We start from the raw sequence: 18,352 nt of genomic DNA on the forward strand, positions 1-18,352 counted from the left end.
AGCAGGAAGAGAAAATAAGTCACTCGTGATCTTCCCACTGAGAAATTATTCACCGTATGCTTTCAAACTTTTCTCCTAGGCATGCATATTTGCAAGGTTAGATCATATATATGTATATGTATGTGTTTGATCTGCAGGTTTTCACTTAATATATCACAACCACTTTCTAATAATATTAAGTATTATCTTGAAGTATACTATTTGATAGGTATGGAGTATTACATCATGCCACTGCAGGATAATTTTCTAGACAAACCTGCTACTGTTGAACATATAGATTGTTTTCAAGTATTCATATTATGTGTGTGCTAAGTTGCTTCAGTTGTGTCCGACTTGCTACCATACGGACTGTAGCTCACCAACATCCTCTGTCCATGGGATTCTCCAGGCAAGAATACTGGAGTGGGTTGCCATGCCCTCCTCCAGGGGATCTTCCTGACTAAGGGATTGAAGCAAGGTCTCCTGAGACTCCGGCATTGCAGGCTAATACTTTACCACTGAGCCACAAGGGAGGCCCATTCACCCATTTGCTATTATAAATTTTTTTAATTTTAATTTTTTATTGAAATATAGTTGATTCATGTTTCAGGTATATGGCAAAGTGATTCAGCTATATATACTTTTTTTCAGATTCTTTTTCATTATATAACATATTGAGTATATTTCTCTGTGCTGTACAGTTGGTCCTTGTTGTTTATCTATTTTATATATATATTAGTGTATATCTGTTAATCCTGAACTCCTAATATAGTCTTCCCCATTCCCTTTCCCTTTTGGTACCATAAGTTTGTTTTCTATGTCTATGAGTCTATTTCTGTTTGAAAATAAGTTCATTTGTATCATTTTCTTTTAAGATTCCACATATAAATAATATCATGTATTTGTCTTTCTCTGACTCACTTCACTTGCTATGATAATCTCTAGGTCCATACATGATGCTGCAAATGGCATTATTTCATTCTTTTTATAGCTGAGTAATATTCCGTTTTATACACACACTACCTCGTCCTTATCCATGCATCCGCTTATGGACACTTACCTTGTTTCCATGTCTTGACTACTGCCATTACCTTTGAGGTACATGTGTCTTTTCAAATTAGAACTTTCTCCAGATATATGCCCAAAAATGAGATTGCAGGGTTATATGATAACTCTATTTTTAGTCTGGTTTTTTTTTATATGTTTTGATGTGGATTATTTTTAAAGTCTTTATTTAATTTGTCACACTACTGTTTCTGTTTTATGCTTTAGGTTTTTGGCAGCAAGGCATGTGAGATCTTAGCTCCCAGACCAGGGATGAAACCCGCACCCTCTGTATTGGAAGGAGAAATCTTAACCACTAGACCATCAGGGAAGACCCCTATTTTTAGTTTTTTAAGGAAGTTTCATATTGTTTTACATAGTGACTGCACCAATTTACCTTCCTACCGACAGTGTAGGAGGGTTCCCTTTTCTCCACACCCTCTTCAGCATTTTTTATTTGTAGAATTTTTAATGAGGGCCATTCTGACTGGTGTGAAGTGATACTTCATTGTGGTTTTGATTTGCATTTTTCTAATAATTAGTGATGTTGAGCATTTTTTCATGTGCCCATTGGCTGTCTGTATGTCTTCTTTGGAGAAATATCTATTTAGGTCTTCTGCCCAGTTTTTGTTGTTTGTTTTGTTTTGTTGTTATTGAGCTGTATGAGCAGTTTGTATATTTTGGAAATTAATTCTTTGTCAGTGCATTATTTGCAAATATTTTCTCCCATTCTGTAGGTTGTCTTTTCATTTTTGTTTATGGTTTCCTTTGCTGTGCACTATTATAAATTCTAGAATCATGAATATTCTTGTACATAAGAACCATCTTTGCATTCTTGGCCATGGGTATTAATATCCTGTTAAATTACATTTTCCAGTACTGTATTTTATTTAGAAGTTTTGCATCTATGAACGGACTGTTCCTAAAACCTGTGGAATGCATGCAAACACCATCACTCTGTCCCATGTTTCATAGAGAATTGTCTTGGGGAAGGGGGTCAGAACAGGTGGCAGCTGATGCTATATGTACCATCTTGGTCCCACAGCTATTTAACCCTGTGCTTGCTATAGGTGCTCCAAAGAATGCAAAGCCAAACTAATTCAATTGGCCTTGGAATTAGAGCAACTGTTCTATTATTGTTAGCAAATTCCTGCTATAAATAACCTGACAGTATCCATCTGCATGGGATGCAGAAAAACAAGAAACATGCAAAGTAAAGACCAAAATAGACCTGGGGTCCATCTGGTACACCCTCTCTATGGGCCCCAAACAGATGGTACAAATTCCCAAGATGTACCTACCCAATGGCACTGTCCTATCTTGGGGAAGAAGGGGGATTCCTTGCAGCAAATGGCCCAGCCAAAAAGAAAAGGGAAATCAGCCACTGAGATTCATCCCTTGATTCAAAAAATAATTTTTGTAACACCTGACCTGTTCCAGACATTCTTCTCAAACTTAGAAATAAATGGACCCTCTGCCCAGTTCTCCCAGTTGGATGACCCAGGCTGAGTGTTCACTTTCCACGGAGTTTTTCCTCTTGACCAATTTGCAGCAACTGGTACCAGTTCAGTCATTTGCAATGTCTTCAGCTTGAGTCCTCATCCACCAAACTTACTGGCCAGTCCTGGCAGTCAGAGGCTATAACCCATTCATCTCTGGACCTCTGGCCCATCACAGTGCCCACCATCTAAACAGTACTCTGTTTAGTAATGAACTTCAGAAGAGTTTAGCATTTCAGAAGAAGAAGATCTCCAGAAATGGGCATCGTCTTCTTTCCCTGATCTCTTGTCAAGGAGTAGGAAAGATAATAATCCTTTCCTGAGTTACAGTGGAGGATCCAACGTGGGTTCAAACCTGCATAGAAATGGATTTACTGTGCATTAAAATGGGAGGGACTTTTTCGTTACAGGTCTCTCTGGCATTTGTCAACTCTGAGCATAGAGATGGAGATATATATAGAGACAGACAGGTGGATATATATAGCCAGCCCAGTAGATAGAGATAGATGGATAAGAGAGAAAGTGGGAGCTGGCAGGGGACACCATGTGTTACAGACAGGAAAGAGATGAAAGGTGAAAAGTAAGACTGATTATAGCCCAAAGCACCAAAGCTCAGAATGATCCACAAAGAGGTGAGAAACATCAGGACAGTCAGGAATTAGCACTTTCTAGGAGACAGTGTCAGGGCTTTAAAGGCTTTTGAATAGCAAGGCCTCTTCACTTTTACTGCTTGCAGCTGGAGGGAAAAAAAGAAAAGATGACAGTCTGTGACTGCCTTCAGCAAAAGGAAACAGAGACACACACCCATATGCCCAGGCATTGAGTCACATGCACTAAAAGATAAAGGGATGACTGCAGGTCACCTGTTTCCAGCCAAATCCAAGCCCTGGATGCATCTCAGGATGCGTTTCTTCCAACAAAGTTGCCTTGCTTCCTGCTGAGAAAGAGAGCAAATCTGTGAAGGCTGGGTCCTGGGGTTCTGTGAGGAAGCTTTGGGGAATGATGACTTTGGCTTCTGTCGCTACTTATTCACTGCCTGGGTCCCACGTGGCATTTTCCCACAGTGAGGGGATGCTACCAGCAATGGGGAAGTGGCTCCATGACCTTCAAAGAGGTAAACGAACGAGAAAATGAGGGCAGATCCAACAGGCCATCTGCTTGGACCAGTATCTCTGAGCTTCCTGGCAAGGCATGACTCATGAGAAATCAAGCCAAGTAACTGCGAATGAACTCAGGTCCGAATATGGTCCTTAATCCAGCCCAACTGTCGGTGCCAAGAGGGATAAAGTTAAGTAGAAATGCTTCCCACCTGCCAGTGGGAAAAAAATTTGCAAGAAATGTCCAGTTTGGCCTCCTATAAAACAGCTTGATGTGGGCTTTCTGCTCGGCTACTTCCCCACACTCCTTTGACGAAGGCCACACTTGAATATTCTGCACCTGCTGGGAGTGAGAGTCAGGGGCGTGTGTGGAGCTGACTCCATCCCAAACACCCACCTAGGAATTTCTATTCCTAGGAAACTCTCTGGCCAACCACGGGTCCATGGAAATCTCAAGTCAAAGTGAAAGCCCCCTTTGGATGCTGAGTCCCCCCACCCTTTTCTTTCTGAGATAATAGGAGCCATGTCCTGCCATCAAACGAAGAATAAGCCACTAAACGAGCCCAGAGAGACAGGCAGAAAATGCTTATTAAATGTGATCCGTGGTCACCGTGTACAGAAGACATCAGAACCATTTCCATTCACCCCTGCATGAACACCGTTTCAATGGCCTTATTGTGGGGAATCACCGCAACTGTCAATCCTGCTATTTCACCTACGAAATTAACAAGGCTTTCTGGAGGCTGCCTCCCCTCACCTGTCAAAATTCTGCGGAGCACAGAAGGCGCTGCGGTGAATGAGCCCTTCTCAGGTGGGAAAGCGATGGTGTCAGACCCAGGCCCCTTTTCTCGGCAAATTCTGGGACTTGCTGTCAGGTCTAAATATATTCTTTCAGGAAAATAGCTTAGTCCTTTCCTTGGCAAGTAGATATTGGCCTATATTTTTAATCTATGTGGGGGTGTGTGTAGATCATATTTATGCATTTTCTGGCTGCGGGTTGAGCCTGCTGGCAGTAGGACTGTGTGTGCACAAGTGTGAACACAGAATTCGCTAAGTCCCTTGGCTGTTCCCCACGGTTATTTGAGAGAGCTCTCATGGGCAGCATGGCTGGCCTCTCATGGAATATGTGGCCCCAGACTAGGAGTCTTTGAGGTTGACTTTATGGGTTCAATCAGTTTCTGCCAACCAGGGGCTCAGCAACTCATGGAGAATGGGGAAGAGAGATACAGACCCTGCCCACAGGGCTAAACTAGGATGACTTGTCTGGAGGCAATGATGAACTGTACTCTGTCCTACAAGATTTGTGAATGTGATTAAGATGTATTGATTGAGTGCCAGATGTTTCATGTACTGCCTCTCACTTATTCTTCACATGTCAACCCCAGAGGAGGTACAAATGACTAGTTCCCCCTTTGTGGATGGGAGAACTCAGGCTTGGAGAGGCTACATGCCTTGTGCAAAGTCACCCAGAGAGTAGATGGCATAGCTGGGATTTTAAGCCCAGCATTCTCAGGCTCCTAATCCCCTGCTTATCACTGCTGGTCATTGATTTCGGCACAGCTCCAGTCACGCAGTGTTCTGGGCACTTCAGCTGATGACGAGGAGGCAAGCCACGGTCAGGCAGGTGGCCGGCGTGGGGCAGCGGCTGCAGGAAGGTGACTGGGGCAGCTGGTCGGTCCTCTCAGGAAGGGCCCAGCAGTGCCCTACAGAGTGCAGTTCAAGGACCCACGACGTCCAAGGTTGACATGGAGCCCGGGGAAAGGACCGCTGGATAGTGCGGTTCTCCGTGCACAAGGGGGTCCTGGGGCCTCTGCAGGACAGAGTCTGTTCAAGCTGAACACAAAGACGGCAGACGTCAGGGCTAGCTCCGGGGGCTGCTGCACGCCGAGCCAGGACGTGCCTCTTAGCGTGTGGCTGGGGCTCACACTGGCTCAGCTCCCTGAGGGGGGATGCAGGGAGACAGAGCTCCACGGAGCTAAGCTCTGGGGTCCTGTTTATTCTTTCCCAGTGCATCCTAGCCCACCTCTGCCTGGCACCTGAAGTACACAGCAGTAAAATACCAGCTCCAGGCAATTGCCCTTGATGGTTTCCCCGGGGCATTTGCCCCATGGTCCCTGTGTGTCTGTCCTGATTTCCCCACCCCAGTGGCATCCTTGGCCCCTTCACCTCAGAACCCACTAGACTCCTTTCTCCTGCTTCTTAGACCTTAGATTCTCCCACATGTTTTCTTGCTCTCTACAGCTCCTGACTTCAATCTTCCCTTGCAATCATCCATTTTGAGCTGGAGTCACTTAGAAGCAACCATGGGAGAGAGAGAAATTATTTTCCCAGCCTGGTGCAAAAATATTACTAAAACTGCAGCCAGTGGGAATATTTGTGATTGCATGTCCTGTGAGAAATCCACTGGGATTGGAATAGTGGGACTTGGTAATAATGACAAGAGTTCTTCTAGGGGGTTTAAATGTTTGAGAGGATGGAGTTGGTTAATATAACTTACAATGTATGTTTCAATTCAAAGCAAAATGACATGGTGGGTATATTTTCGTAGGGAGTAAAATTGAAGTTGATGGAATGAGGCTTGTGGTGAGGGTGCATGGTGTCAAACATTTCTTGATTGCTTGGTTCTAGCATGAGGTATTTAGATGGTATCCCCAGAGGGATGGGATGGGGAGGGAGGTGGGAGGGCGGTTCAGGATGGGGGGAACACATGTACACCCATGGCGAATTCATGTTTTTATATATTAAAATGTAAAAGAAAAGAAAAGAAAATAGAATGAGGTATTTAAACACTTGATTGCCTAAGGCTTCACAATTTTTTTTTTTTTTTTTTGACTCTTTGTATTAGAACTACAGCTAAGGCAACTGAGACAGGTATGTCAAAAGGAGGTGGGGACCTCCCCATTCAGAACAAGGAAATCTTGATTTACAGACACTCTTGGGCAAGAAAGCCTAGAAGAGGTGCAGCAGTCTGTGAGCCCCGCTGGAGACAACTGGAGACAGAGGCACAGAATCCTCTCTTCCTGGGAGAGACTACTCCAGCTCATTCTGTAAGGAGGCAATGATCAGGCACACGATGAGCAGAGACCAGACAAGGGGAACACTGAGACAGCCCGTGGAGAGGCGCCTTTTAGGAGAAGGGACACGGGAGGGGACATAATTGCTTGCATGGAACCTTGTAACCTCTAGCTACATCCTGTCCAGTCCCAGACTGTGAATATCAGGGCCAACATCCTGAAGAATATTCATGAACCTGTCTTGTCCCTGTCTTCCGTGAGGTCCCACTGCTTCCTGGGATGAAAGACCAGACCCAGGGACTTGCTGTTTGAGTCTTCCTGCTGTCTTAAACAAAGGGGAGAGATATAGGAAGTTATACACAGGAAGTGCATAGCTTCACTTTTGGTGGCTCAGATGGTTAAGAATCTGCCTGCAATGCGGGAGACCTGGGTCAGGAAGATCCCCTGGAGGAGGGCATGGCAACCCACTCCAGTATTCTTGCCTGGAGAATCCCATGGACAGAGGAGCCTGGTAGGCTACAGTCCATAGGGTGGCAGAATCAGACATGACTGAGCAACTAACACTTTTCCTTTTCCCTTCCAAGCACTAGGGATTTAGCAGTAAGCAAGACCCCCTCTTTCCTACCTTCAGGATATAGTCCAATGGAGAAGCTTAAAGTCTAGAAGGAAAGAGACCCTTAAGCAATAATTGGTCATTCCAATAAACAAGATAAGTATGGGGGTGCTCAGAAAGCACACATCAGGGATCTAGAAAGCCCTTTCTGAGGGCAGAATGCCTATAGTTCCATCTGATTAATAGGTAGGTGGTAACCTAACAAAACTCCACAGAGAAGGAAGGCCAAACACTTTGTTTGCTTGTCCTTTGTATTTTTCAGAATGAATATTCCAAGTATACAGAAACATTATTGAATATCATTGATCTTCGTATTCTCTTCTTTTGCCTGACCTCTATATAAATTATTTGATTAATTCTAGTATCTTTTTAGTTAATTTCTGTGGATTGCCCTAGTAAATAGTCATACTATATGCAAACCTATAATCTTTTTAAAGACTATTTTGACTTTAATTTTTCTAGCTCTTGGGGCAGGAAGTTTGAAAAGTTTATTTTCTGATGGACTGTATGATATTTCCTTCTATTTGTTCTAATGTATTCAACACAAGCTTCACAACATACCACCTATCTGGTGTTCCAGAATATGATGAACTGACCCATGGTCACCCCACGTCTACCTCTCATGGAAGAAACAGCGCATTCATAGACTAAGAACAAAAATGCATGGGATGAAATAAACTGGAAACCCTCCCCCTTCTTCTTTCATCTGGGGCATCCAAAAGACTATCATGCCAGCAGCGCTGTCCCTCCTGGGTACCATGGAGAGAGCCATTTCACTGTTAATGTGAGGCTCTTGTAATGTAATACAATAGCAGATTCAATAAAAAGCCGGATGCTTCTTAGTACAATATTGGCAGGGGCTAATGTTACAGAAAGACTGAGAACCAAGCTTTTCCAATAGGAGCAATGCAATTGACTTCATACAAGTTAACACTGGTTAGCCTCCAAGAAAAGTGAAACCTTGGGCAGGGGAGGTATGCTTAAGTCTTAGTCGGACCGCCGCTGAGCAGGCAGCCCCTGCAGACTGAATTAGCACCAACACACACTCCCTCCGCCGCTCTCACTGGTGCTGCTGGAATCTGTCGTCTCCCCCGGGTGGGTCAGCAAGACTTAGGAAGGGATGGGTGTGAACCTCTTGCTCTTCTGAGGAGGCAGGGAGTGTCCCAGGGAAGAGAAGGAAGATGAAAAACCACATGACTTGAAAGAGCAGGCTTCATGGGCAAGGGGGTGCCAAAGAGAGAGTTGGATGAGAAGGAACACCCACAGTAGACAACCTTTTTCCATGATTCAGGTCTGTTTCCCTTATGCTGGGCAAGGGTGTTGACTGAGTTAATGAAGTTTCCAACTTCTGGTCCCCCATACTGCTTACTCATCTGAGAACTTCCTGACAGTTTAGGAGAGAACTTCTTTCTCATCCCCAGTGTTCCTGTCTGTCTGCTCTAGGGGATGAGGGTGTGGAGTGGTTCCAAGATGGCTTGGGCTTCGCCCAAGGTTTGCTTCACTCTTCCTGAGAATCATAATGCAGACTCAACACCAGAATCAGAGATGAGCCCCGTTTGCACCATTCACTGGCTGGAGATACCCTCTGAGACAGAAAACAGAGGCCCTGCTGTATTCCAGTTACAGGAGTCACGAGCATATTAGAAAAAGCAAAAGTCAGACTGCAGGAGGCAGGCCTCCAGGCCACCTGGAGGACTCACCAGGGCCAGCCACACATCTGGTAGGAGACTCAGCACCACGTTCCATCATTAATGGAAGTCTGATTCTCCGGCCTTGGGACTGAATAAGGAGAATACCCATATCTACTAATGAGCCTCTTCGGGAGAAGAAGGAGATGGCCAGCTCCAATTCAGCATTCCATCCTGCTAACACACGTCTCCAAAATCACTGCAGGTGGTGACTGCAGCCATGAAATTAAAAGATGCTTGCTCCTTGGAAGAAAAGGTATGACAAACCTAGATAACATATTAAAAAGCAGAGACATTACTTTGCCAACAAAGGTCTGTATAGTTGGCTATATAGTCAGAAAAACCAAAGCTATGGTTTTTCCAGTAGTCATGTATGGCTGTGAGAGTTGGACCATAAAGAAGGCTGAGCATTGAAGAATTGATGCTTTTGAACTGTGGTGTTGAACAAGACTCTTGAGAGTCCCTTGGGTTGCAAGGAGATCAAACCAGTCAATCCTAAAGGAAATCAATCCTGACTATTCATTGGAAGGACTGATGCTGAAGCTGAAGCTTCAATACTTTGGCCACCTGATGCAAAGGGCTGACTCATTGGAGAAGACCCTGATGCTGGGAAAGATTGAAGGCAGGAGGAGAAGGGATGACAGAGGACAAGATGGTTAGATGGCATCACTGACTCAGTGGACATGAGTTTGAGCAAGCTCTGGGAGATGGTGAAGGACAGGGAAGCCTGGTGTGCTACAGACCATGGGATTGCAAAGAGTCAGACATGACTGAGTGACTGAACAATACCAACATACTGCCTATGACAGAAACATTTGATGTATTATTCATCTCTTCGAATCCCCACAACAAGATTACTAAGGTAAATATTTATGATCCTACTTTTATAAATGAAGAAACAGGCTCAGGGAGGTTGTGACAGATATCATCAGTTGCCCACTCAACAACCTTTCACTTCTCATTTTCCTTTCTAATAGAACCCTGGGATCTACCCCTGAAGGTATCCGGCCTTCTCTATGTGTCAGGCACTTCAGGGGTCCCATCACTCACACAGCAGGGAAGAAGAGGAAACTGATTCACCTCAGCCAATCTTAATAATCCCCTTTCTCCCTTTTGTCATGGATTGGTTTAGGCGTGGCATGAGACACACTTCTGGCCAACAGGATGTCAGGCTGTGTCTCTAGAAAGCTTCCAGGAAGTACTTTCTTTCTGATGAAAGAGACAGGCCCTCTGTTGCTGCTACACATTGTCTGCATGGGATTCCTTAGAAATGAGGCAATCATCTTGCAATTGTAGGACAACGTTAGGAGCCCAGGTCCATCCACAGAGGAGGGCAGAGGACAATGTTGGAAAGAATCTGGGCCTTTCATTTATATTGATAAGCTGCTGAATTCAACATCCCTGGAGTTACCTTAAACCAGAATTCATTATAACATGCTAAACATTTTCTTTAATGATCCGGTCATTTTGGAAAGGGATTTTTCTTATTTGCAGCCAAAAGCACCCTGATATTCAGAAGTGAGTGACTGGCCTGAGGTCCCACAGCTAAGCCATGGAGCTTAGGTAAAATTCCAGGTCTGCAGGATTACAAATACCACACACTTTCTACTCTGCTGGGGTGGACAACAAAGTGAAGAGCAGGTTCACAGGATGCTCTAGAATTCTTTCCCGCACAAGGATCTCACTGTTAGTCAAGCATCTGTCAACTAGTTAGTCCAAAAAAAAAAAAAAAGACTCCATGAAAATGATTTTTTAAAAAATACAAAACAAATCTCTCCCCCCACAGTGTCTTTCCTCTCTGAAGCATCGCAACTACTTCTTAAACACCCATCATGTCAGGATAACAGGATTTAATTACTAAATTTATACACCACCAGTGTGGCATAAATGCACTGGCCTGAGCTCAAATGAATGCAGTTATTAAAAAAAAGAAAGGAGATGCCACATCCACACAGTGACTGCAGACACAGAAACGACAGTTTTATTTACTTTATCTCCTTGCAGGAAGCAGTTAAGCCATTTCAAAGCGATTATTGGGTTTTAATGATCCAGGACATTAAAAGACATTTCTCCCAGCAACAGTGACACTATACCTCAGGTAAAGGAGGTGATAAATTCAAGAAATAGTGGCCTGTTTTGGGCAACCCCTCCCCACTCATCCGTGATGGGCCCCGTGGTGGCCGTTCTCCAGGTAGTATGGACTGCCGCTGTGGACGGCCTGGGAGAATGCTGGTGGGTCTTCTCAGTGGGGCTGGAAGATCTTTCTGGATGAAGATTTAGTAGCAGCTTTTAGGCTCCACAATGAAAATCTGCCTCCAGGTGCCCAAGGGAGTAGGAAAAGAAGAACTGGGAAGGTGGGAGCAAAGGTGAAAGGAAAGAAGGAGAAAGACCTCAAACGAAGTCAACAGTGCAGCTCCAGCCAACTCACCCATCCAGGGCCAAGTCCAAGTCTTCTGGGCTCAGTTCAAGCTCCAGGCACCAGAGTCTCCTTTGGTTTCCCTGGACCTGATGGGCGCTTAGCCCTCGGTTTAGGGAGTGGTTCTCAGGCTGACTTGTCAAGATTTCCTAAGGCCATCCCCAGGTGCTCTTTGATCTGTCTTAGACTTTGGAATTTCACAAGAGATTATTTTTTTCTTTTTTAAGGGAAGCCACCAAAGTGTTAAAAGTTGGGAAACTGAGGATCTAGGCTGACCTCTTTTTTTGGGGTGGCTGGGGTGGCACTGCACTGCCTGGCATGCGGGACCTTATTTCCCAACCAGGGATTGAACCCCGGACCCACAGTGAAAGCGCTGAGTCTAACCACTGGACCACCAGGGAAGTCCCTAGGCTGACCTCTATTTTGCAGAGACTGAGGACCAGAGGGGGAAGTTGAAGAGAGAGATGGAGCTGGAAGCAGAGCTCCATCACTCCCGGGCTGCTACTGCATTCCTTCGGGTGGAATATGGATCGCACTTGAACGGGAGATTTTTGAACTTCTAACCTGCCCACCAGCAACCTCACTGGCCAGTAGTAACCCCTTGTGAATATGTGGCCTCCTCATCCCAGGTGCTGGCTCTTGGATTTCCAAAGAAAACCTCAGTCATTCCTTGAGTTCTCCCAATACAGTCAGAGTCAGCCGAGCCTTCTAGGGTGTCACAGGCTCCTGATGTTTTGGGCAAGAACCCCGCTCTGGAGCTGTTTCCTTGGAGATGTAAAAACCTTTGTTCACCGTTTTCCTAAAGGTGTCCCTGCTCCCTAAGCATGATGGTACGTCACTAAGTTTTGCAGAAATTTCTGGACTCTTCTGCTGAGCTTAGTGAGAATATCATATTTGGATGCAGTTCTAATAAGATCATGGTCATCAAAGGTGATTTTATGACTTAAGTGGGGCCTTGGTTCTTTGCCTAGGGGAAAAAATTCACAGACTGCCTAGCCCAGAGTGTCCTCTGGAAATGGCATTTCTCTGGGAGGTCAGGACCCCAACAACTGGGCTGCTGAAAGGGGACCTGGGGTGGAGTCCATGTGAGCAGGCTTTATGATGGTACCATGGAAGTAAGGGGAGAAATCTGGGTTGCAGCTTATGAGAGGAATTGGTATGCCCTTGGCTCCAAGGTGCTGAAGCGCCTTGAGGGTGGGGGGTGTTGAGTAGCCATCCCTACCCATAAGGGCACGCCAAGGTCAACTCAAGGCCTAGGATCTATAAAGGAGGCCAAAATAAATAAAGACCACTGCTCACTACATATCCAAATAGTGCTTATAGCATGGATATGAAGACAGATTCTAGAATGATTCATATCTTGAACCATTCATCTCTTACAGAAGAAAAAGAAAAGAAAACTCAGTTGTGAGAAAACTACCTTCAGAAAAGTGGTCCAGCCACAGATAGCAGCAGTGACCGGAGCCAGCAGCCAGTCACTGGTTGTGACCCAGTCAGCAAAAAACTGGGCAAATTCCTTAGCTTGTCTAAGCCTCAGTTTCCACAACTGTGAAATGGGACTTCCGGCACCCCCCTCTTGGAGAAGCTATGAGGATGCGAAGAGCGCGTGCATTTCAAGCACTCAGCAAAGAGCCTACACCCTGGGCCAGGGAGCCACCGTCAGCCAGCGGCAGGCTCTCTCCACGCTTCCCAGGAGGACCCACAGACCCTCTCTGGCGCTGGAGTAGAAAACCTCTGAGAGCCCAGTCAGTGGCTCACTGTGCCCCACCTTATCCTGGGCAAGAGCAAGGTATTTGGTCTAAGCCACTTGGGCTGAGAAGACGCAAGAAGGGAGCTCATCGTGAAATCTTTCCTGGGCTCCCGGAGAGAAAGGGTGCTGCGGGCAGCACCACTCCAGACCAGACTGAGTCCACTTGCAGGAGCTGGGAGGCGGTGGGGGGGAAGTCCTTTCTCTGCAAGAGAGCTCACACAGGGAGGTGCTGCCTGGAAAAGCTCCCAGCGCCCTTCTAAGCATCCTTTAAAAAGTGTGGTCGTTGTGTACACGTCAAAACAGCCCTCAGGGGTGAGATTCGGTCTCAGGGAATGTGGGAGTGGAAGCCAGGTGATGCAGTGCTGTCAGGGATGCCCCACACCAGGCTAGGACCAGGTGACCCACACCTGGAATGTGATGTCTGTGACTCAGGGACGCGGAGCACAGTCTGTGTGCTGGAGGCCACGGCTCCACATGCCGTCACTGGCTTCCTCCTCACCCCACAGGCAGGCAGGCCCTCTGAGTCACTCGGCCACAGAGAGGACCCTGAGGCACATGGGTGGGCAGTCACTTGCCTGGAGTTACATTTACTAGGATCTAGTGCAGTCAGCCTCGGAGCCTGTGAGCTCGGCTCCACCCGAGGCAGGCTGGGTCTTTCCTTGTCTCCACGCAGTGCTGCCGCCGGGGCCTAGGGTGACAGAGTGGGCACTGCATCTGGGGAATCCGAGGGGTGGGCAGGCTGGTGGGCAGCTGTGGCGCTGCCCCTCAGCGTGGACCCAGGAGGAGTCTGGGGGCTTCTCTAGCATCACTGTCTGCATTGCGGCTTTCACTTGGTGGCTCCCCCCCAACCACAGACCAGACCCGAGTCACAGACAGCGAGGGCGTGAGAAGGAAGACAGGAAGCAGAACCAAGAAATTAAAACCCTAAGGGCAGCAACAATTAATATTTAACTTGAAAACTGCCTGGGAACAGAAAGTGCAGGCTATTCATGTGCAAATTGTATGCAGATCATATGCACACAGGCTCCACACCTCCACACCAGGCCCCTGTAATTATTCTGTAAACCTGTCTGGCCAGCTCTAAGGGCAGCTCCAGGCTCCTCCCCTGTCCTGCCCCAGCTGCAGGAGGGCTCCCAAGCCTCCACAGGGGGAGGGCCCCAGGGGGCACATTCTGGGGACAGCAGCTTGCCCTGGGACACCTCAGGTCAAGGCCCCTTCTGACTCTGAGGGCTCCCTCCCAGCAGGGAGCTCCTGGCCCTGCACCCCAGCTCCCCTCACCCCATCCCAGGACACATTGCCAAGGTTGCCCCAGACTTCAAACCCCCTGCCTCTGCTCCCCCTCCCTGTCCAGGCGAGAACTCCCTACCATGCCACCCCCACACACAGCTGAGACCTGAGCCGGCCCCTCTGTGAGCTGACCGCTCAGCTGTCCCCTCCTGCCCACGCCTCTCCACACACCCGCCACCTGCACCCCCTCCCCACCCCCGCCTGGCCCTGTCTATACTCACCCCAGCGTCAGGGTGAGCCTGGGGAGCACCACCGCAGTCCGGCTCTGATGTGAGCTGGGTGGGGAAGACACTCTCCTGACCATGCTAGCAGTGCCTTCCTGAACCTTCCATGGCTCTGCAGGAAAACACTTCAGCTCACCCAGGGCCGGCCCCCAGAGGGGTAACCAGGAGCCTAGAGGTCACTTGAAGGTGGGGAGACCTGGGGCTTCCAGGCCTGAGACCACAGGCTTGCGGTGAGGGGCAGGAAACAGCTCCCCAGGCCCCTTCTCCCCACCGCCCCCAGGTCCTGCAGTCGTGACAAGAGAGGAAAGCGCCTCAGACCAAGTCTCCCCAGCCCGCCGGCCCTGCAGTAGACGCTCCAGTACCTGCACTGGCCTCCATCTCTCCTGCATCCCTCGCTCTAACTCTTCAGGTAAAAGGGAGGCCGGGACCGGTCTGATTCTCATCCCCAGCCTTCACCACGCAGAACCTGTGTTGGAGAGAAGAGCCTTGGAGGAGTTCAGCCCGCGTGCGGCTCCTCGTCGGTGACGACTGCCCTTGACAGTAAATGTTGACTGGATTCCAGAGCCTGGAACAGCATGTGGGGAGGCAGAGGCCACACTGGGCCATCAGCGCCATGACCGTGCCTGGTGATGGGGCACGGCTTGCATGCCCTGCTAGGTAGCCTAGACATGTTCTTCTGTTTTTATTGGATGGTAGTTGATTAACAATGTTCTGTCAATTTCTGCTGTATGGCAAAGTGACTCAATTATACACATATATGGACAGGGGAGCCTGGGGGACTGTCGTCTACGGGGTCGTACGGGGTCAGACACGACTGAAGCAACTTAGCAGCAGCAGCAGCAGCAGCATGCCTTCTTTTTCATATTCTTCTCCACTGTGGTTTATCATAGAATATTAAATATAGTTTCCCGCACTGTACAGTAGGACCTTGTTGTCTATCTATCCTATATATAATAGTTTAACATCTGCTAATCCCAACCTCCCAGTCCGTCCCTCTCCCACCCCCTCTTCCCCTTGGCAACCACAAGTCTGTTCTCTATGTCTGTGAGTCTGTTTCTGCTTCATGAAAGTTCATTTGTGCACTATTTTAGATTCCACAGATAAGTGATATCATCTGGTATTTGTCTTTTTCTGACTTACTTCACTTAGATTGGTCATCTCTGCTTCCATCCATGCTGCTGGAAATGGCGTTTTTTCATTATGAAATATTCCATTATTTTAATAATTATTACTTTTTCATTATTTTTCATTATTTTTATGACTAATATTCCATATATATACTTTATCTTTATACTTTATACTTAAAGTATACTTTATATTTAAAGTATATATACATATACTTTATATATATATATTACTTCTTTATCCATTCATCTATTGATGGACATTGAGGTTGTTTTTGTCTTAACTATTTTGAATAGTGCTGCTATGAATATAGGGGTGTATGTATCATTTTGAATTACATTTTTGTCTGGGTAAATGTCCAAGAGTGGGTTTGCTGGATCATAAGGTAATTCTATTTTTAGTTGTTTGAGGAAAACCATGCTGTTCTCCATGGTGGCTGCACCAACTTACACTCCCAACAACAATTCAGAAGGGTTCCCTTTTCTCCAGACACATCCAGCATCTGTTATTTGTAGACTTTTTGATGATGGCCATTCTGACCAGTGTAGGTTTGATTTGCATTTCTCTAATAATTTGAGATGTTGAACATCTTTTCACAGGCCTCTTGGCCATCTGTATGCCAAGACAAGTCCTGATCCTGCCCCCAGAGGGACTGATGGTCTAGCTGGTGAGGTGTGCAAGGACTGCCTTTCCTGTGGGTGATGCCACACCTACAGGTTTAGGCACGAAGGGTGGGTTTCTCTAATAAAGCCCCAGGAGCAGGGAGAGTAGAGCAGCAATTTAAACATTGGAGTGAGAGTTTTAAATAAAGGGAGAGAGAAGAGAGAAAGTGCTCAGGGTTTGGAAAGAGCTTGAGCCAAAATACCCATGTGGCCACTGAAAGTATGAGGTCTGGAGAGGAGTGAGCTGGGGCTTGGGGACTGTGTCCTGGGCAGCCAGCTCCCCTCATGGCTCCTATTTTGTCCTTGACCCAGCAATAACTAACTGGGTCCTTTGCACAATTGGACATTTACTGAGCATCTGTGTGCCCAGCACTGTTCTGGCCCTAAAAGAAAACCCCGCCCTTGGGCATTTTCCACACCAGCACATGAGAGTGGTCACCAGAACGCTGGTGGAACAGCCACTTTGAGAGGAAAACAAATCTACCATCCTAAACATGAGGTCAAAAGCGAAGTAAATCACGTCCCATTTTCAGAAATATTAAATGGTTGGGAGGGGGAATGTGCATCTGCGAACTGAAGAACTATGACAACATAGTTTATAGTAATATAATAGTAGTAATATAAAGTAATAGAAATAGCAATATTATAATAAAGGGTACTTTATTTTAATTACAACTCACCGGGTTACAGGAGGAGACACTCAGTCACAGTAGTGAAGACACAGGGCAAGGTTATGACACCGAACAGTGGGAGACTCCAGGGCCCTGAAAGGACTGTGCCAGGGGCTGGGGTCCCCTCCAGGGGGCCAGGAGCTCCCTCCCCACCACCTCCCGTCTCTGCTCTTTCTGCAGGGCACCTGGCTATCCGGCTGGCCATGCTTCGATGGTGGCCATGACCTTTGGACCCTCCCACAGCTGCTTCCCAGGGTATTCATTCCAGATTCCTGGGAAAGAACCTTCATGGGTTCAGCGCCTTTGTCTGGGTATCAGCAGAACCACTACACTGAGGAGATTCCAAGTCACAGTTGACTTAAGAGTATCCATTTCTCCCTTCTGAGAGTCTGTCTGCTATGGCAGCTTGCCTCTGCAAAGTCCCCAGAGATCTAGGCCTCTTGGCACCTTGTTGCTCTGTCATCTGAAGGTAGATTTTGCCTGAATAATCCAAGATGCTCAGCACCGCACCCACCCCACAGGAGCCCTGAAATAGCCCACATCGCCTCTACCCCCAGGGCCAGAATTTATCCACATGACAGAATTTTTCCTGGCTTCAAATTTGCCCAGGAAGTTCCTCTTTGCTGGGCAGAGGGCGAGCAGCCGTCTTCCCTGCATGGTACATGCAGGGCGCTTAGTGATGGCAGCAGGAGGGAGGGAGGCATAGGGCGCCCACGCAGAGCCCAGTGATGAGAGCTGGTGTCCACGGCTCAACTAAGACAAGCCCACCCTTTGCTGAATCCATATGATACCAACCAGGGCTCTCGGCGTTCCCCAGTCAATACAGATTGACTAGAGGCCAAATAAGACCTTCAGGTAAGGCTTTATGGGGGTCCCAGCTATAACAGGGAGGGGAGACAGGACAAGCAACAGCTTCCCTTGCTCACTCACTCCCAGAGGAGGATCAAGCCTGTTCCTTTTATGGGGTGAGGGTAGGGCTGTGTCAAGGGCTTGGACCGGAGGGATGGCTTAGGTGTTTTACCCACCCCTCTGGTGGTGGTGTGTGCAAGAGGTATGCTCAGCACCTGCATTTGTTCCTGACTTCCTGTTTTTGCTCCTGACTCTTCAGAAGTGGCAGTGGGACTTTTTGGTCTTTTTGTATCTTTTATCTATAATTTGCCCCAACTGCCCCTGCATGCAGTTATTTTTAGTCCCATACAGTTTCTTTGTATTTCTGTTGCTCGAGGAGACATTTGTCCAGGTGTAAGCCTTGCAGCACTGCAGCGAAGGGTCCCAGGTCCCAG

The 18,352-nt window shown here is 47.2% G+C and overlaps 1 long non-coding RNA gene across 2 annotated transcripts; it reads right to left on the minus strand.

Moving 5' to 3' along the window:
* Positions 1-2,563: 2,563 nt before the first annotated feature.
* LOC133055814 (uncharacterized) lies at positions 2,564-14,788 on the minus strand. Of its 2 annotated transcripts, none has more exons than XR_009692704.1 (3): positions 14,609-14,788; positions 3,386-3,456; positions 2,564-2,877 (listed from the first exon to the last, which is right to left on the minus strand). It is a non-coding gene; the product is annotated as an uncharacterized LOC133055814 (long non-coding RNA). The 2 variants fall into 2 exon arrangements; XR_009692705.1 differs by lacking the exon at positions 14,609-14,788 and adding an exon at positions 4,377-4,475.
* Between the last annotated feature and the right edge of the window lie 3,564 nt (positions 14,789-18,352).

Source organism: Dama dama, chromosome 5, assembly GCF_033118175.1.
Source record: "Dama dama isolate Ldn47 chromosome 5, ASM3311817v1, whole genome shotgun sequence".
NCBI classification, from domain to species: domain Eukaryota; kingdom Metazoa; phylum Chordata; class Mammalia; order Artiodactyla; family Cervidae; genus Dama; species Dama dama.